The sequence below is a fragment of the Halichoeres trimaculatus genome, unplaced genomic scaffold (genome assembly GCF_033239565.1).
Source record: "Halichoeres trimaculatus isolate MK-OKI-2021-1 unplaced genomic scaffold, fHalTri1.1 fHalTri1_scaffold_3, whole genome shotgun sequence".
Lineage (NCBI taxonomy): Eukaryota > Metazoa > Chordata > Actinopteri > Labriformes > Labridae > Halichoeres > Halichoeres trimaculatus.
Genome location: NW_027437181.1, coordinates 27,622,714 through 27,645,417, shown reverse-complemented (window position 1 = coordinate 27,645,417; position 22,704 = coordinate 27,622,714). Strand labels below are relative to the sequence as shown.

The 22,704-nt window shown below is 40.1% G+C and overlaps 1 protein-coding gene across 1 annotated transcript in view; it reads right to left on the bottom strand.

The window, feature by feature from the left end:
• The window catches only part of LOC141787362 (CUB and sushi domain-containing protein 1-like), a 580,923-nt gene that overhangs the window by 286,445 nt on the left and 271,774 nt on the right, over positions 1-22,704 (bottom strand). The window lies entirely within an intron of this gene.

Genomic DNA, 22,704 nt, shown 5'->3' with positions numbered 1-22,704 from the left:
TGATGCACATTTGCAGTGTTGTTAAATCGCAGCGGGCACTTGGAGAGCAGCTCTGGTCAAAGAGTGATGCAAGTTGACTTTTAACTGAGTAGGTATGCGTTACATATCTGTGATTAGCTTGTGCTAACATGCTAAGGTGCACGGCTATCGAGTCTCTCCCATGCAGATACAGGTGTTACAGGTGGTTGCTGGGCTAGTGACTGTGTTAATGTAGTCACGGTCGGAGGCTGTGGGTGTGTACTGCCGCTGGCACTGAGTCAAGGAGGAGGAGCATGGTCTAAATGTTTTGTTTACCAACAAGTAACACAGATTCTTGCAAACCCTAACTTTAAAACAGATGCAATAAACTATGTTTAAAAACTATGTCTTATTTATGACTGCTCAGCTTTTTGTCTTCAATATTTGAGTCATGCGTGACATATTTTGCAAACTGACCAAATGAATTGCTTGTTAAAAGTAATTATTAAAATAAGGTTTTGGGTTGTTTTTTTAAGTATTATCATTATAGAACTGGACTGGCTGTGTGCACAGTGCCTTTATTTGTGTGCCTCATTTTAATCAGTATTGCTGTGCTGTAGCTTCATTCTGAGCAAAGTTCAAATTAGTCACTAGCAATTGAATTCAGAGGCATAATGATAGAGATTACTGCATACTTACTGACCCCATTGTTTTTAATTTTATTTATTCTGACCATTTGCACACAGGGGTCATTGGGGGTTATATCAGAGAAAAATGTGCATTGTGATTCTGCAGCAATCAGAGAACAAAACATGGTCTGATGAGTGTTGCAAACTGCTAGAGCTCCTCTTCATGAGCACTCGGCCTGAGGGCAATGCAGGCTTCTTATTATCTCATTAAAACAGATTTTGTGGGAATAAAATGTTCTAAAAACAAAACGACAACACACACAACCCCTTTATTGCTAACAAGGGTACATTCTTAGACAAAATCATAAGCTTGATGCTAGCCACCTCCCCTGCTCGGGCACTGCTCGTTATTGCTAAGTCAATAAAATCCACCAATAATTTTCTTCTTCTATGGATTGTTTTCTTACCCAAACTTTTCTCTGGCATGCTTTAGTAATCACAAGGTCCTGTCTTAACCCTTATTTCTGTGCCAGTCATTTGTGTTGGAGCAGCTCTCTACTCAAGGTTGTGTGTTTGTGTGTTGAGTCCACTGCGAGTGACTGATGATGCTCCTCTGGTGTTTCATCCCCTCCGGCCTTAAACAGCCTGAGGGCAGGTCAGTGTGTTGCCATAGCAACCCCGGGCTATACCAACATTTTGATAGTGATAGAAAAGTGAGTTAAGACAAAAAAGGTGATAGAGTACTGACAGTAACATTTAAAATTGGATTACAGGGGTAATGAACAAAAAAGTGAAAGATGGTGACAGATTTGAAAAGTGGAACCGAAGGATGAGAGAAGAGGAAAGAGAAAGTGAGATGAGAAAGAAAAAAACCCATACAGGTCTTTGATCAGTGATTAATACTTTACTGTTATCTTCTAAATAACTGCATCGTATTTGATCCTTTTGAAAAATGTGATCATCTTGAAAATATTGCATCTCTTTCATTGTCATGCAACCACTACAAGATTATTCTGCAGTACTCTAAACAAAAAATGATGAAAGAGTTTGTCTTTGGTTTTTGGTATAAAAAAAATGTCTTATCAGAATAATGACAAGCCAAATTCACCTGGCAATTCTAGAAAGATATCTCATTTTAAGATATCAAAAGATAAAAATGACTCGGAATTGCTTGTACAGAGTGAAAAATAACTGCCAGTGGGGTAAGAAAGATTTGCTTGTTAAGTTTCTTGAAATGAATACAGGAAACTAAAGACATTTTCCTGGACTTGTTAAGTGAATGAGGCTCATAACAATTCTAATAAGACATTTTCAAATGAAATAAGTCACAAACACTTGCTAAAATTTTTAGTTTTTGCATTACAGAGTGCTACTTTAAGTAAATAATACCAATTAAAACATGTAACATCAGAGACTGAAGTTGCTCACAAAGGTAACTCTTTACGCTTCCTTACTCCAGACATGGTTCATCTTTCTGAGTTGTTTTTAAATTAAATCTGAGGAAACAGAGAACTGCATGCCTCCATCTGTCAGTGTGATATCAGGTCAAGCTTAAAACAGCTCCCGCTGAAAAAATAAAAAAGCTAAATATTCTAAGTAAGGTCCTCAGCACTACCTCAGCAATGCCCTCACCCACAGAATAAATATAGTGACGCATATTAGCTAGCCACCGGCTAAAAATAGCAAAGCAAACAGCCCCTTGATTCAGTTGTTATGGATGCAGTAAAGCAACTGCTGCTGGATTCAAGCCAACTGCCATAACCTCTTGCTTTCTCCCTGTGGTGTACATGCAGTGCAGCAGGTACAGACGGCATCACTGAGTTCAACATGGAGAACTCAATACGCTGCATGACATTTAGCAGCTAGATCTCATCAAAGTCACCAGACACAGAGTCAAAATAAGATAAGATTGCTTGAACTGACATGACAGTCAGTTTTGCTGATAAAAGTCAGCAAGTTTTTCTTTTTTTTTTTGTTTATTTTTTTGTGGTAAAACACATAAATGTCCTCAGGCTTTGTAAAATACATGATTAATTCCTGCAGCACAATCCTACTGCTAACTGCTACTGCTCCTAAAATGACAAGTGCATATCCAGAAAAAACACAGACAAAGAAGATGTAAGCTCTCGACTGAGTCATGGAATCAAACTAATGAAATCAAGATACCTCGAAAATCAAGAAGTCGATCAGGAGCAACAAAGCTGTGCAGTTGTTAGGGCTGAGGCCGCACTGCAGGGAGATATGTGGATTGTAGCCCGAGCCTAAAAGAGGCCTCTCCGTCTGTGAGTGTGCTTTTTCCCCCAGTACACAAGAGTACTCTCAGGGCACTCTTGTACCCTCTCAGACTGCTTATTAGGTTAATCAGTGACTTCATATTGCACTTAGGTGTAAGTGAGAGTGGGAATGGTTGTTTGTCTCTATCAGTCAGCCCTGTGATTGACCAGCAACCTGTCCCAAGTATCCTTCTGATAGCCTGTGTCAGCCTGGACTGACTCCAGCTACATGTGACCTAGAACAGGATGTGTAGTAAATACAAATTGTGGATAAATGAATGGAGGTTAAATATACACACCTTGCATACTTTCATTTTTTTTAATGTGGGTAATGCTATTTGAGAAGTGTCACGCCCCAGCAGCACACAAGGCACGAAGAGAAAATGACCTCAAATTACCTGACTGTAACAAAAGCAACTGCAGTGAACTATATCTGCATCCACAGCATGTAACTTGCCACAAGCCAAAGTTGGAACAGATGTTTTGTGAAATCTAGCTCCTCATACCTGGCAAAAATCACTAATTTCTTGTTTGGTTTCCAGGGGGCTGTAAAGTTAAAACCATGCGGAACCAGAACAAATGTCAGACCTCGTGCTCATATTGCCAAACAGGGACTTGGACAGATGTTAGCATTTGAAATTTGTTTGGGAGCATTCATCTTTCAGAGTGATTAAAACTTTGGCAGACTAGTGAACTTTTTTTAATGCAAAGGATTTTTAATCTGTTTCACTGAAACTGAAATTCAAGGTTGGGAAATAAAAGTAGAGTTCTGCATCTCATAAATCACAACTTACTCTCTGTAGCACTATCAGCTCATCTGTTCCCATGAAAGTAGGTGGGGATATATCTTCAGATTAGCATGTCAAAGTCACCATAACAACTCACTATGTGGTGTCATGCTGCAGCTGCATATTAGCCTTCATTAGCATCAACAGCACAATCATGGTGCAGTGTAAAGGTGCAATAAACATCATTCACCCATTCAACATTTTAAGTCTGAATGAGTCGTTGCTTCCATCCAAAGCTCTGCTGGGACCTGAGGTTCACACAGAAAACATCCCTCAATAGGTTTAGTCAATAATCCATTATCACCTCTACTCACACCCTGTGGTGTACATGTATTAACAAATAATAATAGCCATACTACTTTCATCTGTGATTCTTGATGTAGAGATGCTGCTGTTGGAGAAATGCCAAAGCCCCTGAGCTAAATGGACTCCCCAGCACCGCTAGTACTCCCATGGTGTAAATGTATTAACAGCTTCACTGACACGTAGTACATAATAACTCTAACCAACCAACACTGATGGGGCTTTTGGCCAACTGTGGCCCAGGGCCAGATCTGAACATGGGCCCCTCACCACCCGCTGTGCTCCCCTTATTTTAATGTGTCAACAGCTAACGTGGCATTTCCAGCACCAACTCATTAATCACAGGCATTAAAGCCACATAACACCTTCTGAGCACACCTTTAGCTCAACCAATGGGGACTTCTAAACTGATTTTTCAGTGTTTTCTTTGGGAAATGTGTGAGAGGACAATTGATTTTCAGCATAATGTCCTTTTATAGAGAATGAATGTAAAGGTTGGCTGTCGGCTGATGCAGTTAGCTTAAATGTGGAAATAAATGACTGAAGAATAGCTTTTCAGAGGGGATATGGAGATGACATTGCTGCCAACAGGAATTTTCCCTGTGTTTAATTCCTTTTAAAGAAATCCATTTAGAGGGGGTTAAATAGGTTACAATGTGTGCTGTGATATTCTTACTGCCAGTTTTGCCCTGAAAACAAGAGTGTAGCTTCTTTTGGCGATGATGTGCCATAATACAAGATCATGTACATAAAGGATAATGTCAAATAAACAATGTGTAATAATAGTAAAGTGTCCTTGGGCTCTACAATCCACCACTGCGTAGGCTCTGGCCGTAATATCCAAAACTTCCTGATAATGGAGACTGTAAAGAGCATTTACCCTTGTTCTTATACTATGACAACTTGAAAAGCAAACAGACCATCAATTTATGTTTGATTTCAGGGTGGTGGTGGCTCAGTGGCAGACTTGGTTAACTCTCGGTCTGAAGGTTGGTAGTTGGCCCTCATGTCCTTGGGCAGAAACTGAACCCAAAATTGTGTCAGAAGGCAAAGCCAGAAGTCTGTGAAAGGCACTGGTTTAGACTGGGCACTCTGAATGGGTGAATGTGACATAATGAAAGTGAATTGCTTTGAGTGGTCAGAAGACAGTCCATTGAGTACAGTCCATTTATCACATAGTAGTCATTCATTTTGGTATCAAAATTTAATGTATTTCAACAAGTAATTAATTCATGTGGACCTGAGATTGTTCAAACAGGCAACTTAGCTGCACGAATTTCATATTTGCTATGTAACATCCTTACAATCAGCAGACATCTTAACCTCCCAACTAGACAGTCTATGAAAGCTGACAGACATAGGTCCATGCCTTTGCTTTGTCACATCACCAGTGGTTTGCTCAAAGCTTAGGTTTAAACTACTGGTAGTTTAAAGTACCATCTCATCGCTTCTCAACATCTGCAAACGAAGTTAATCTATGAGGAGTGATGACGCTTGGAGTCGAGATGAAAAATACAAACAATATTGCTTCCATTCATTTCTGCCCAACTAGAACTCTGTTACCTTATAATGGGTGCAGATTCTAAAAGTTGGTGGACATTACCTCAAACTGACGTTTTATGGCAGTGGAGACTTACAGTATTCAATTCACAAAAAAAGTTACAAAAGTAACAGGAGAAATTTATAGACAGCTCACTGAACAAGTGACTCAGTGATTAGCCTGATGGTATCAAATGGGATGCTAGCAAAATGATGAGTTGGTAAAATTGCATCCTGTTGCCATAAAATAATGCCATAAAAAACGATTTAATACAAGACTATCTGGCTAACTAGATGGGTCACTGAAACACAATGCTAGACTTTCACAAATAACCTGTTGTGTTTCTTTTGGCAGCCTCCTGTGGTAATGTTCACAAAGGCACAGAGAAAGTTTGGTATATATCAGTAAGTTCATAGGGGCAGAGCAGCCTGTTTATTATATGTTTCATCCTGCTGTTGGTTGAGTACAGTAGCGACTGCTGGTCAGTCAAGGAGGGGAAGCTCATTTTTTTCCAGCATACATCATAAATGTGTTTATTTATTTACACGTAAATTCTACCCTCCGTGTCAGCTTGTTAGCAGCTGGAGCTGCTACGTGAGACTACGACAGGCTGTAAGTGTAAGTGACAGAGGGAGAGGCTCCACAGCTGTAGCTGTAGCTACTTATTGGTGAAAAGAGAGAATCTTTAAACACAACGCTCGGCGTAATTTTAAAAAGTAAACTCGCTGGGAATCAATAAAGCCTCCGGATCATTCCAAAACAAGTAAATGTAAAACTGAGAAGATGCTTCAGTGGAGGGTTATACTTCAAGATCACTGACTGGCTCATTTCACTGTCAATCAAAAAGGGATTCGGCCTCAGACAGATCATTCAATCATTATGCAGAAGCCCAGCGCCCAGGCCAGCCCACTGCCTCATAGACCCCCAGAGACGCTGAGTGTCCGATGAGTGGGACAAAGCCCAGCGTTTATCCAATTACTGTCCAGTTTTCACAGTGGAACAACCCACTCTACCCTTCCCCGCTGAAGTCAGTTGAGCGCTGAGACGCTGCGGGGATGAATGAGAAGGAGGTGGAGCCAGTTACCTGTGATAGGTAGCTGATTCTGAACAAAAGATGAAGGAATTCTAGCGCATATTTTGTCAATGAAATGTACACACAGCAGAACATATCACCACTTTTTTGGGGACATTTTAGGGGAAGCTGAGCTTCCCTTGCAGTCTTAGAGCAATCACCACTGGTTGAGTGTAACACATAGGATTGCTATGCTAAATCCTAGCTTGTTAATGAAATATTGTTTGTCAAAATAAAAATTGGCTAATGTGTAAACAAAATATTTATGTAAAGGGTGAGGGACCAATTTATCAGTATTATCCCCAAAATGTCTAGAGCAGGGGGAACAACTGAAGCCCACCGAGACCATGTATATTGAGCATCAGCAAATGAGAATGTAAACAGGATTTGCACCTATGGTGTTGTTGGTCAGAGTAATTAGAGCTATTTTGACTCATGCTATGATCTACCTTTTGTGCATATGTAAAACTACAGGATGCTGACCACAGTGAATCACAATCGGTGCAGTTACAGTTCATTTGGTTCATATTGAAAGCAACACTGTATGCCCCGATGATGCTGTACAACAGATCAGAGCTTTCATTTCTCTATTTATTGCTTTGGGACAGAGGGCTGTTTATTATCTCAAATAGTGACTGCACTGTCAAGATAATGAGAATAACATATCTGAATTCTGTCTGACAATTCTGGGTGCTGGATTTTTCTTTCAAGTGCGCCAGCTAGTGATGCTTCCAGCATTAATTCCCAGCGATCACTGGTGAAGGAGGGCAATCTGAGTACAGACTCTACTTTCCTCTACAGCACAGTAAGCGTGCCATAATATAAACCACAGTCTAATGAACCACGGCTTGTAGAATCACAACTTATGTAGTAAACAACGCTGATGGATGAGAACTTGGGTGTGTGCAGATAAAACCAAACACCGCAATCACGAAACATATTCTGTCTACATACAGCTCTGCAGTCTGCAGTCCAAGCTAAGAAATGAAAAAAAAAAACAATCCCTCCAAAGTAACATTTCTGCTCTGCTCCCTCTGTGTATACGTATTAAAATGTATTAACAATGCCTTCCCTATGTTCCCTTGGTGGAAATATATTAGCAGGGCAAGTGACATTTCCAGCAGTGCTTCTAATCAATCACCTGCAAAACAGAGTAATCACTGTTGCAGCCACACTCTGTTAAACACCAGCTCTCCTCGGCCTTTCAGCACAACTATGGAAGCAAAAAATATATGCTGCTAACAGAAAACATCGAAATAATGTGATGGCTAACACTATGAAGACCAACAGCCACAGAGGGACCAGCCATTCACCAGCCGACATAGAAGGAGAAGCACAGAGTAGCAGTGGCAATGTCTATGATTTCACTTGAAATATTTAAAAGATGTTCATACCAAGTATCACCATTAGATAACAGTACTTTAGTATTCCATGTGTAGAGTTAAGGTATCCATAATTCAGTGTGTTCTGTCAGCACTGTTGAATACCATGTATTCAGAGTGAGCAAATCTAAAGGACACAAAAGCTCATCAATGCCAACCACAAAACAATTCACTGTTAGCTTGAGGTTTACTTCAAGGCAAATGTACTGTAGGAGTAAAATCCATTCCCTTCCTCAAACCTTTGGCACACAGTTCATAGTTTATATCCTGTGAGGCGTTACTACATTTTTGCTTGAAAAGATTGTTTCAGTGTAATTTTTCCTGTCCCAGCGTGACAGAGTTATAACATTTTGCTACACTTCAGAACAGACAACCCAGAGCTCTGAAGTTTTCGGTGCCATTCTTTGGGACAGTGAGAGCAGTTAGTTACCAAATAATGATTCTCATCCTCTTCAGACCCGGAGCGTGGAGGTTTATCTAGCAGCAATAACAATAAAGTGGCAAAGAAATCATTACTTCAGGACAGAATGTGTTAAATTGGAGCTAGAGGCTTTGAAAAGTTTTTCTTCACCTCATTCCTTTTTCACCCCTATCTCTTTAGCAGCGCTGCCACCTCAATCCCGTTCTGTCTTGATCCTCACTTTTTCTCAAGTCAAGAGCTCTGAGATCTGCCTATTCAGTCACAATGGAGGAATATCACTGTTCTTTCCCAGGGCTGACACAGCCTTGAGTGCTCTATTTTAATTATTGTGGTCCCTGATCAATACCTCTCTTCAGGTAAATCGAGTTTGAGAGTTGGCAAAAAGGTGGATCAGAAGCAAAGTGAACCCAAATTCTGCAATGGCAGGGATCGTTTTTTGCCTGTGGAGATAACTAAGACTGTCTTTTTCAGCTGAGCTGCCTCTTGGAAGCCCTTGTGTGACTATATATGCCAGAGTCCTTACAGGCCGTTTAAATGCTGTTAATTAATGATGGCAAAGGATTAGAGTTGTTGTTAAACCACAATTCCCAGACTCAGATGAGGTTAACATCAAACACAATATGTGCTACACTCCTTTGACTTTCAAGGTCCTGGAGACTGAATATGGTTCTCGATTAGATCAGAGCAAAATCTGAATAGAAAAGAGTGAAAATAAAACCATATGTCTGTGTTTTTTAATGCAGTTAAGCAGGAGTATTTGGAAAGCCTTCGAGTCATGCTGTGCTTAACATTTCTTGCCTCAGAAAAATGCTCACAGTGAAGTAAGAAGGCCTGGAAAATGATAATAGTAGGTGCAACTTACGTATAAAAGGTGAGAAAAAATGCAAATTGTACAAGCCTTGTAAAATGGGGCTCAGGATAAAGAGTCAAATCAATAATAGTTCAAGGTTCTCAGCAGTAGGTAGCAGTAGGGAGCTAAGGGCTGCCAGAAGAGCGCCATAAGCACATTCAGGGCCTATCATTACCGCTTTAGTGTTGTTGCAATTAGGCTGTAAAAACTAACTGACATCCAGCTGCTGCTACACAATTGTGCAGACAAAACATCTTAGGTAAGCTGAGTTACCAACTCTGTTTTAAGCTTACTGTGAGCCTGCACTTAACTTTCTCTCTATGTAAAACTTTTTAAAGTAGTCCTGTGCTTTTCCACTCACAGAAGGGAGAGGGTGTTACCAGTAACCAAAATAGTGAGATTTTATCAACATATCACAATGGAAAACCATGACTGAGTATCACAGAAAACTTCATGTTATAAGAAAATTGTGAAAAAATAGCCTGGAAACTGTTAGGGAAGCTAATGATTTGTTTGGTAATACAATGTGAGAAAGCTACGTGTTTTCCAGGCAAGTCTGACTTTGGGGAGACCTCCACGTCTTCCCAGTTTTTGCTGGGCAGATTAAATTTCCCTGCTGGAGAGGGAGCACAGAGGATAACTAAAACTGTGAGGACATTGGTGAGGGGCAGGACCTCTGAACTCACCTTTGTGCGAGGCAAAAAGTCAGAGAGGAGAAGATCTATACAAAACTTTTAAAAGATGCAAATTATTTTCTTTTCTGGTCTCATTGTTGTATATTTATCATATGACGTTTGTTAATACAGGTATAAGTATTGAAGAGCATCCTTCTTATCACACGAAGAGGTTATTGTACATGGTCACAGATGAGAGAGACTCTAAACTACAATGACAGCAGATGCTGCTTTTCAGCTCTCTATAATAAAAATTAAAGAATGGGAAATCTGTTTGGTTTGATCTTTTTAGGCCCTGCATTGACCTTCAGGTACCCAGTGTTGGGAAAAAGAGCATTAAAAAAAGCGGTGTAACTAATGCGTTACCTTTTCTAATAATGGGCAATATAACGCCATTCCCGTTACTGACAGTGCATTTGAGCCGCATTACTATTTATTCGACCTGGCTCGCTCAGCCAGGCACAAGAGAGGAGCTGCAAATAAAATGTGGGGAAAGGCGGGCGGACACACGTGTACAGATTAGTACAATCATGTTGACACTTTTTTAAACTAAGAGTTAATGCTTAAGTAAACTTCCCAGCAACAAATATCACACAGTTACCTGTGTGTGTCTCTGTGTAACCTGCAGAGAGAATCTCCTGCACTTGCAGCGACTTTGGATCGAACCAACTTAAGGGGGAGGGGTGGACGCTTTTTGAGGTTTGAATGTGAGGCACAAGTAGGCGGCTTGTTTTGACTTGAAAAAGTATTAGAGATGACAGGACCATACTTAAGAATGAGGGGGTAATCGGGAGAAATCACAAGCCTCCATTGGAGCTGGAGACAGGGTTAAAAAGCTTCCTGAACCTGAAGTATCATCAGGTCTATCTGACCCAGCTCGCTCAGCCAGACACAGGACAGGAGCTGAAGAATGGTGATGTAAAAGGGGAAAGTATCAAGTAACTATAACTAATTACTTTTTGAAGTAATTTGCCCAATACTGCTGGCACCCCCTTGAGGCTTTACAGCTCAAAAGAAATGATGCCTATATTGTCTTGCTGCTGTGTCTTTTAAGGCTCTCTCTTCACAGCCCCCTTCTCTCTGATTGGTCAGTCCTCTTGCGGCCTATCAGAGGCAGAGCTATGAGCAGATCCCCCTGATGTGTCATGACGCAGTTAGGAGATCCTTATGTGATGACCTCCACATTTCAGCAGGTCTTGTTAAAATCCTGTGCTGTGTTTAAAACAGACTGTTTTTAGCAAATCAGAGACAGATCCAGGGATTTCTCCAACATTTAAATGTGTCGCAGTTTGAAACTTCACAAATTAAGTTTTGGACATCCACCTTAGTCACATCATATCCATGTTTGAAATATGGCAAATAATAGCAGACTCTCTTTGAAGTGACTGTTAAATAAGAAGATGTATCAAAGGGATTTCTATTATGTTGACAGCAAAGCTATATAAATCTGTGTAAACAGCATATTAATTAACACAAAAGAACTCCAGAAACATGAAGTGATTTTGCCTGTTCATGCTCTTTACATATGTTTTAATCAAATGGGTTATGAGCACTACACAGGAGCAGCTACACGTTTCCTACCAAAGCCTCGGAGCTGTTGCTGCACCTCAGCCAACTTGATGTCTTTCCAAAAGAGGTTTGAGAACCAGTATATTTCCTCTGAGCTCTTTTAATGGCATGTGCAACAATAATAACACAATGACACTTTTGGGAAATGTGCTCTCGGCCAGTGGTTGCTATGGAAACAGTGACCTAGCCAGAGGCAACAGAGTACTGTGGGGGACAAACAGAGGAAACATCAGTCAACCTCTGAATAACACAACACTGAGCACATCCAGTTATTTAGTGTTGAAAGGAACATCTGCGCTGCAGAGGAATTCTTCACACATGTACATCTTTTGATCTGGGACAGTTCAGCCTGGATTCATAAATACATGCAAGTAGCTTCCAGTATGATAATGTGGAGTCCCAAGACTTTAATCTCTGACACTTCAGAGACACAGTTTTTATTTTGAAGATCCAAAACATAATTTGAATATAGTACACTGTTTTTACAGCCATGCAACATCAGTAATGGCTAATGGCTTTACTTTCTGTTTATGTTTACCAATGGCCCCACTGTTTTTCTTCTCTCTTCTTCATGGTTTCACATTAAAAGCATGTTTTTACTTTCAGGCTAAGTGACTAAACTGTTCATAAAAGGCTGATAGTGGGACCCCCTGCAGCTTCATTGTAGGGTTGCAAAAGGCTTGCTACTTCGTTTGGTATTAGGAGTGAAGGGGAAATAACATTACGCTTGCAAAGCTGTGTGATATAAAAAAGTTTTAGTGTCGGAAATAAAGTTCATAAGGCCAAAAAACAGCTTCATGCTTGAGCTCCTAACTTATTCATACCATACTTGAGGCCTTGATCTATCCAGTTAATATGAAAGCAACCAGTGAAGCAGCAGTTTAATTGTGCGACTCTCTGAAAAAGGCATTACTGAAATGAAATAGTATTAAGTGCATTACAAAAATGACTTCAACTAAAAGGAAATACAAAGTCAGCAAAGAAAGCGTCTGCCCTGTCTGCCTTTCAGTTCAGTTGCTTATTTTGCTCTGTATTAAACCTGATGGCAGGCTCTACAGTACCCCTGCAGGTACCCTCACTGGGACATGAGTAAAAGGGGGCGGCTGATGAGTTTGCATCTCATTGTCAAAGTTTGAAACCACATTCCCAGTTCATAAACCGTTTTCTATTAAACTTCCTTCCACTTTCGCAAACACCACAGACACATCCTTTTCTGTCTTTTCCTTCCTGTCATAATTGCTGTGACAACCCTGACCTGGACCTGACTCCCAGTAGTATGAGGGCCCAGCCCTGAGGCAGCTGCATGTCAGGGGGTTTCAAAAACACAGGAAATATCTCAACCCTGGTTTGATAAGTACTCACATGCACATTAATGCAGCTGTGTAAGCCCAAATACAGCTAAACCCCTTCTTTGTCTTAAACACTTTATGTGTAGAGCAAAGATCAAAACGTATGTCAGTATGAGGGCACGTTATAACAGCAGGTTGCAAAAGGTGATTGTATTGTAATATAACAGTATGAGCTGTGGTGAATTCAGCCTTTTAGTAATAGCTTTTTATGTAATTAAGGAAATTAAGAAACAAGGTATTAAAATGTTTTATCTCTAGGATCCTATTGTGTACATTTAGTTTAAATATACTGTGATTAAAAAAAAACAAAAATAAAAAACCAGGAAAAAAAACAATCGTCAATACACACACTAAACCCAAAGAGGCCTCTGTTCCTGAAGAGGAGAGATGACAAAAGGTTGTTGCAGGCTTGTTCAGACCACTGAGATGATGACTTATGAATAGGAAAAGACAGTTCTGCCTTTTTTGTTGTTGTCCTACCACACTGCCAGGCACACTGCACTAACTGTTTCCAAAGTTAGGTCAGGAGCCTCTTGGGGGGGAATAACTTCCAAAATCAAAAACTATTTAAAGTTGCGTATTTCATCCATTGTTATTGCGATATGAATACAAAATATGATACAAAACTAGGGGTTAGATTTCAAGTTAAACAATGAAAACAGGAAACCTTTTACCCATTTCTTTGTTGCCACAAGACCTAACACCATCACTGGCTGCAGATTAATTTAACACATAGAAAATCTAATTCTAATCTAACTTTATATATAATATTTTTTTTACCTTATTTTTTTGTTTTTGGATTGGCTTATAATTTTATTCCCACAGCAGGGGTCAGCAATCTCCGACACCACACACAAAGGGACAGTTTAAACCTTTTTTTTTAACATTACAACCATCTCAACACACAACGTTGACAATTCATTACAACTATAGACTGTATGTAGAGAGGACAGCGTGGCTCCGCAGTCTGTACAGTAAAGATGATGAGGGATTCTGGGGGAGTCTGAGTGAAGCTGGGTGACAAAAATAATAATCTTTTTTTTCTTTTGAGAGTCTAATCTCTTCTTGACTCTACCTCCGGACATATTTTACTATCCCCCCCAAAAATACACAAGAACAGCAGCTGTCAATCATCATTAAACGTGACGTAAAGCCTAATTTTTAACCTTGTTTAACTAATGAAAACGAAACTTTTCAGAAAAAAAGAGAACTTGATTACAAGACAGCCAAATGATATCTTCAAATCACCACAGCAATCGGACGTGAGAAACATTTCTACGAGGATTATTTTTTTATTTTTTATTTTTTGCCCATCTGGAATGACTGGAGAGCTGGATTTTTTAACTCCAGATCTTTTTCAAAATTCTGGGTTAAGATTTGTTCATTTTAGTCTTTTCTCAATTTTAGTTGCAGGTAATCCCTTAAAGGCAGTCTTACATATCATGCTTGTTAAATATTTATGATTCCAGCTCAGTGAAGATCTACTGTGGTCAGGAGGGGTAAACAGTCATATTGGCAACACACACTTGAAGATTTTTTAGGCCTATACTTAGATCGCTACCATTAATCATTTAAGGTGAAAATCAGGCCCTGAATCTGGCTTGGTCCAGTGTGTGGTCAGCCCTAGTTGATCAAACACAGTTCCCTTGAGTAGCTTGCCATCACAAGTGTCCAGATATTCAGAAGTTAGAAACCTTGACAGTAGAGTGTCAAATTCTTTCACTCATCATATCTGCCAAAAGAAACCTTGAAATAAATATCAAACAAATAAAAAATGGAGGTTTAACAAAATTCACTCCTCAAGCACAAGCACTCCAGTTAGCCATGCTTGCTGTTTGTTTTATCATAAATCTTGAATAAATTCCAAAGGCCCTTTTTTTTTTTTTTCATTAGTTTTGAACTGATGACTGTGAAGCCAGCTAGCTTAAGCCTCATCAAAATGGTGTGAACTCATGGTCATTAGACCCAGGTCTCCTTCCTGTAAAGAAATTATAAAACACTATCAGAGGTAGCCTTGGTGTCCGTTCAAAGCAGTTTTTAATTACGGCAATGAATTCAGGTTTTTGCATTGGATTTATTATGAAAGCTCATCTTGCGATAACGATGAAAATGTGATTTATTATACACCTTTATTATGCCTGTGCTATTAAATATAATTAAATGAATGGGTCACAGATCATACATGACAGTAAAGTGAATTAAGGGAATCACGGACAGGCTTGGAGGAGCTTCATCCAACACGCTGTAAATATGAAACGTGCAAGAATAGAAACCAATACCACAGAATACAATTGAATACAAGGGGAGCATAAGTGTTGATTGCTGGAATGTTTAAATGGACATAAATCATTGCTGTCTCTGTTGCTTGTTGCACCAATCTCTCCCTTACACACACACAGACACACACACACAAGGTCTAATGCATCTTCATTTAGTCGTCCTGTCCTCTGGGCACATTTACATCTGTCAACTTGCTTTACAAAATGGATGGATGGGCCTGTGTGTGTGTGTTCGTGCACGCTTGTTTCTTTCTTAATGCTGCATATATGTGGGGATCAATTCGTCATCCTGTGTGTTTGTGTGCATACCAGTTGTTTATCTATCGTTGTGTACCCTTAAAAGAGCAAGTTTGTCTTCAGTGGTCTGCACACTCATGTGAGCAGATGCATATTTGCTTTTGTTTTAGTCTTTCTACACCAAGGCCCATGTGTGTGTTTGTATGGGTGTGTGGAGGTTATTTGTGTGTGTGGATGTGCATGTGAGCAAAATAGCCAATTTCCTTGGTGGGTGACAGTTCATGGTCCCCTGGGCACCACAGAATCGCGGGTAAACTCGATGTCACAACTATTCCCATATATCATCAGACTGACACTGAGACACACACACGCCAACACTAACACACAGTATAATGCTTGATTGCTGTTTTTTAAGTGTGAGAGGATGCATGGGAGCTCATGGGGAAAACCAATAGGCGGTATAAATGTATAAATTAGCCGTTATGCGTCCCTAAATTGCTGCAGTCTTTCTACACTTGCAGTTATTGCTCTGTTTAAAATAATGCGCTGCCAGCTAAACGACAAAAAAGATTTGATATTTTATCTTTTTATCCAACAAAATGCACCATGACAGAGGATATCTGACTCTCAGTACACAGTGCTTTGCACAAAAAGAACTTTGTGAAAGAAATCAAAAACCATGGGGAAAAAAGTCTATTGTTTCTATACTGTGCGCCAGATGACGTGGAGGAACATTATCTGTCAGGCAGTTGTGGGGACTCACTAAAGCTTCCTCTGATTTGCAGAAGTGGGTTGTAATGGAGCAGCAGATGCAATGGGATAATGGTCGGAAATTCTGTCTTCCTTGTTCTTTCCCTGCTTTATTACCACAGAGCTTCCTTTTTAGTGAAACGTCTGGGGAGAGTACAGACATTGTTCAGGTAATTTAGTCTTGTAAGGATGAAACATATGCATCATTGATTCAGCACCAATTGCCTTGATGAAATAATGAAGAATGGTGATGTAAATTTGACTTTGTTCCGTACTTTCTTTCACACTGTGTGTTCGTTCTTTGGGTCTATAAACTGAAATTCTGAGCAGAGGTATCTGTCAATGCAATGGGGAATTTCAGTGTACTATTCAGTAAAGCACTGAAACATATGAACCTATTGTGGAAGTATGAAAAATGTCTGTTTCAGCAGGCTGGTTGCAAAAGTCCAGGATCCATTTTCGTTTGTTTGTGAAAATGCCAGACTTTACGGCAGAAATAGACATGTCGACAACCTTTTCTAAAACTGGTTCTGGAGGGGATGATTTTTTAATACATTAATGCATCTGTTGGTGTAACGTCAAGTCCATGAAATATACTAAGATTTCCATAATTAGGGGCACAGCTGAGATCGATGAGGAAGTCAGTCAAGCCCAGTACAGCTCATCTTGCCTTTGACCACTCTAGAGTCCAAAAGATGACTTTAAAAAAATGTATACCTTCATTTTATCGTTGGACAGTTTTGCTGACCCTGTTCCACAGATGCAGGGCTTGACTTTAACACCCGCCAACCAGTCAAATGCAGGTGAATTTCAGCTGTGACGGGTCACAGTCACTTCTACTAGCCACTTTGGCAGGTTGAATTATTTAATTGTAGTTTTCTGAAATGGCATCTGAAATACTAAACCCATTGCAGCATGAGGCTACGACACTACAACTCCCATGAGCACTGTCTGCACTAAGTGCCAGCTCATTGGTTCATTTGCAAAGTCTTCTGCTGACAGGCACTCAGACGCGCTCGTCTCCAGCCTCTGTCTTGGACACCGTGACAGCTTCCAGTGTTCAGCGCCTGCTAATGGGATTTAAAAGTTTACTTATGCCTTTTTTTGCTCTCTATTGCAAACAGATTTTGGGGTTTAGAGTGACTTATTGTCCAGAAAGTATGGTACTTAGTTTAATACTGAAAAATTACTGATGTAAATAAATATTTAAGCAGACAGTGTTTCTAGCTAGATGTTTCAGTTTAGTTTTCATCTTTTCAAATAATCTTCAACCTTCACAACTTTCATTAAATGCAATCATAAACTCTCCCTTCTATTACTTTGTTTCAATAGCCGGCATATTTTCATCTTAAAGGAGCACAACCATTTCAGAGCTGAATACCTGATTTATGTAGTTTTTATTTGAGTGTGTTCAGGGGTCATTTACATTTAAAAAAGTTCTTAATCTGTTATAAGTAAACTTTACCATGTCATCATCTGTTGAGTAGTAAACATGTAGTAAACATAATTATCCAACAACAAAATTGTGGCTAGTGAAAATTCTGAAGGGCTATCAACTCTAGGAAACCACTAGCCACAGTGGCTGGTGAGCAAAAAAGTTAATGTAAAGCCCTGCACAGATGTACGTTTAATTGTTGCCGGGGGAGTAGCTCTTATAGAATGCAACACTCAGGTAGGCTGTGGCATTTAAACCATGCTCAATTGGTACTCAGGTGCCCAAAGAGTGCCAAGAAAATATTCTCTGCACAATACCAGCAGCAGAAGGAGCAGCATCCTGAAACATTGATAGAAGACAGCATTGTTTCATGCTTTCCATCCCACCATTTGAATGTGGCACCAGATCTGGGACTCATCAAACCAATGTTTTTCAATCTTCTATTGTCCAGTTTTGGTGAGCCTGTGTGAATTGTAGCCTCAGTTTCCTGTTCTTAGCTGACAGGCGTACCCTCCAGTGTGGTCTTCTGCTACTGTAGCCCATCCATCCATTTTCTGAACCACTTATCCTGTTCAGGGTCGCCTATCCCAGCTAGCGAGAGGCAGAGTACACCCTGGACTGGTTGCTAGCCAATCACAGGGCTGACACAGAGACTGACAACCATTCACACGCACACTCACACCTACAGACAATTTAGAGTGTTCAATTAACCTGATGAGCATGTTTTTGGACTGTGGCAGGAAGCTGGAGTACCTGGAGAGAATCCACAAATGCACGGGAAGAACATGCAAACTCCACACAGAAAGGCTCACCAACCAAGCTGGGAATCGAAACCCGTGACCTTCTTGTTGCAGCACTACCCGTTGTGCCACCGTGCAGCCTGCTACTGCAGCCCATCTATTTCAATGTTGGACACGTTGTGCATTCAAGGATGGTCTTCTGCACACTTGGTTGTATTAGGTCGTTATATGAGTTACTGTTGCCTTTTTATCATCTCCAACCAGTCTGGTCATTCGCCTCTAACTTCTGGCTTCAACAAGGCGTTTTTACTCAGAGAACTGCTGCTCACTCTCAGTCTGTCTGGCATCAATATCCATGCCACGTTCAAAGTCAGTTGAATTACTTTACTTCCCCATTCTGATGCTGGTTTTGAGCTCCAGTGGGTGTTTTGAGCATGTCTGCATGTCTAAATGCATTGATTTGCTGCCATAGTGGTTCTAGTTAAGGGGCCAGAGAGTCTAAAAGACAATATATTAGTACATGTGGAAAAAACACACATACATGGAATTTGCATGTTGACAAGCATTAAAAATATGTCTTCATATATTAATATTCGTACTGCATATCTAGTTTTATTTTATAATCCATGAACATTAGACTTGAATAGAAACCGTTTCATAACCTGAAAAGAAATCTTCATAGTGGGTTTAATGGGCAACGTTGGCTCAGCACAGCATGAGACGGAAACTGTGTGATGCAAGACCAAAGAAAAGAAATATTCCCCATAAAATGTGATGTAAGAGCTTTTAAAGTGTTTTAATAAAGCCTGGCTGTTAACTCTACCAGGATGTTATGGTGGTGCAGTGCTTCGCTCTGTTGCAGGAAGAAGGTCTGCGCCGCCAATTCTTCCTGTGTGGAGTTTGCATGTTACCCCTCTACTCTGGCTTCCTTGTGTCGTGCTTAGGGGTTTAATTGACTCTCTAGATTAATTGGTGCTTCTCCAAGTTGCCAGTAGGTGTTTGTGAGTAGAACAGGTTGTCTCTTTCTCTGTGTTTGTGATTGACTGGCAACCTGTCCTGGGACTACCTGGCTTCTTGCCCAGTGGCAGCTGGGATCTTCTCCAGCCGCCGGCAGCCCTTCACACGATGAGCAGTATAGATAATGGATGAAAAGATGGATGTAAGCTGAACTCCCATATCTTGATAATGTCACTCAGGCTCACTATGTGTGATGTATACTGCAGGTGTCTTTTCTGCCAGCTGAGAGTGTGCTTACACAAAGAAGTCAAATCTGCATGGTGTGACATAATTTAGATACCACTGCTTCCTCCTGATGAATAGCTTATGTCAGGACCTCCAAACTCACAAGTGCCCCCTGTGATACTGTTTGACATCAAACTGACGATGGAGGTGGGCAGCCAGGTTTTGCTGACTCTTCCTCACAGCTCAGAAATGTTGCCGTCTATCGGCGTGTGCGCTCTTGGGATGAATATCAGATCCTCCACCACAGACAACCTGTTTAAAACCCAACTGGTGTTTCTGCAGCATTCATTCACATGCCGTCCCTGAATGTTCAGCTCCACTGCAACCCCCCGTGTACAATATTGCTTTATTTATCACTATTTTCCAGCAGTCATTCTGTCACTCAAGCAACACTGTCACAGCGGGAGCGCCATTGTTTTCTGTTCTGCTCCGTTGAAAGCGGCTGCTGATACTAACTCAACACGTCCTGCGTGAGCTCCACAGTAAATGTGAAAGCAGCGGTAGGTCTTGTGAACCTCTGCAGAAAGAGTTGACAATGCTATTGAGGTTAGCTAATGTGGAGAAGTCGCTTTGAAAAACTGCAATGGCAAAAAAATAAAAATAAAAACAATGTATTGAAGACTTGTGTTTCATTTTACAAACCACATCGTTCTAAAAATTGAGAATAAAACTTACTTCATGAGAGTTATGGATAGCAGTGGACTGGTTTAAGTTTTTCATGCAGTAAGAAGAGAATTAGTGCCACATACTCAGCTGTTAATGGAAGAGGTGTTAAAACTATTTTGATAGAGCAAAACTACAACATTTAATAAAGTCGGGAATGTTATCAAGCAAAGTGTTTAAAGAAATCTCTTCATTCTCTGATTGAACACTAACTTGCAATGGATTATGAAGAAATCAGATCTTTGATTGTATTCTTGTTGCTGAAATTATTTTTTTTTTTTTTCTGAAAAATGAAACGTGGAATCAAACAGATTTAATATCTATTCCAACCATGCTGTAACTAAGGGAAACCGGGCAGTGAAAACAGAGTCAACAGGAAACAAGGTATGATTAATGACACTTGCTGCGCACATGCTCAGTTGGACTCTTGTCCACCCCTTATAAACCAATTTACTGTTTGTTAACAGTTACAGCTGCACATGTACTTTGGTAACAGAGGTGCTGCGGGGCACAATATTTTGCCAAGCCACGTGAGGGTGTTAACCACCAATAATCCTATTTCTTACCTAAATGACACCAATTTGACGGACAGTAAACAACTCAAAGGTTTGTGAGACTTCAGTGAGTGAATGGAAGACATCAACAAGTGGACGGACATTTTTGGTGGAGAAATCTGGCGTGTACCCCAGAGAACTGTTTCAACACACAAGTCAGCTAATGCTTATGACTGCATCCTCTGTTGACACCAGGCTTTGAAATATTAAAACACAAACTTGTGTCAATAAACCAAAAACCCTGTCAAATCAGCAAGAGCACACAGACAGCTTAGAATGAGACCTGGATTATACTAAAGGAGCCAGAAAACTATATCATGATTGAGGGAAAGTCAAAACTGGATTCAGAATATCGTCAGTTAAAATTATTTCTTTGCTGTCAAACTTTGTTGATTAAAGAAAACAGATGTCTCTGGTGTTTCAGGGTAAAGTGTGACTCTGTTAACTGGCGACTTATCAGCCAACACGTTCGGCGGAGTGTCAACAGTTAGCACGGACACTCTTCGCTCCAGAACACCAGTTGTTCTATAACAGTCAGAACTTGACTCCATGGTATAAAATCTAACAAATGACCATAGAACGGCCAGTTGTTTTATGCTGCTTACAGCTTTAATTTAGCATTCAAAGAACGCTAACTCATTTGAATGCATGGAGCTAATCGCTGCTTCTGTTGCCAAAATGTGCCTGCACATTTTTGATCACATCAACTGTGAATTGGTCTATTGAAAGTCATCATAAGCGTTGTTATTTCTTCAGCTAACTACATAAAAAAGTTTCCTCCATGCTAGTTTGGTTAAACACTAAGCTAAATCAACTATTCATGATTCTAAAAGGAAGGCATTAGGAGTTAATTTCAAGTAATCTGTGAAAGAAAATGTTGCAGTTTCCTCCAGTCTCCTCTCACAACTGGCACTTGCTGATCCCAGAACTTTGGGATAAAGCTCCAGCGACACCAGTCAACCTACAAAAGGAGCGGACTGAAAAAAAAAAAAAAAAAAAAATCACACATCCATCCTTATAAAGATATAAAAACAAAAATATATATATATAAAAAAAGTCTTTCAAAATATAGAAAATAAAGACAACTTTAAAAAACAGGAGTTTTGTTAAAGTTTTGCATGGGTGTGATGTGTAGACCCATCAAACGTGGTAGTTTCAGAAAATTTCAAACCATTAGGTTTGAGAAGGATAATGTTGACTGATGAGCTGAGCTGCGGTGATCTAAATTTCTCCTCACATGACAAATGATGATGTAAATGCAGGTGTGAAGCCCAATAATCTTGTTAAGAGGGTGTCAAGCCCTGTTTGTCAAGGGCAGATGTCTTACCGTTTTTTGTTCCCTGAAAGTTAATGAGCCGCACTTTTTGTATCTGAGACTAACTGTGGCTCATTAACCAACTTGGAGGATCAAATACCTGAAGGACAACAGGACTGCAGGTTGACTTTTTCAGTAAGCAAAACTCCAACCTGCAGGTAACGCATTAAAAAACAAGTATCAACCAGCTGTGATTATCCTGTGCACACAGCTCTTGTTCCCTACTTCATCTTACTGCTGTCAATACTGCCTGGTAATTGTTTCTCAACCTGTCCCCTCAGGTCACAGAGTTAAGCTGGTTGTCATGATAGTTTTTCAATCAAAACACACTTTTTTTGTGCAATAAATTTCAAAAGGATGGAAAAGCATTGATCAAGGAGGTATAATGTTCACCTAAACAATCTGAATTATTGACCAAATGCTTGAGGGCTCAAATAATCCATCCAAACTGGTCTCAATGTGGACATGACCCGACTGATAAATAGCCTGCTGGATGAGAGTGAGAATAGACTTCTGGGTATTGCTTGCAGACTTATTCCATCCTTAGGGAAAGTGTGTTTTGATTCAACTTAAGAAAAAACAAACAAACAAACATGCAGCTTTCTGAATCTTGAATACTCAGGTGATGGTCTGAACATATGAAGCGATTTTACATTTTAGATGTTGTAAAATCTAAGTTTT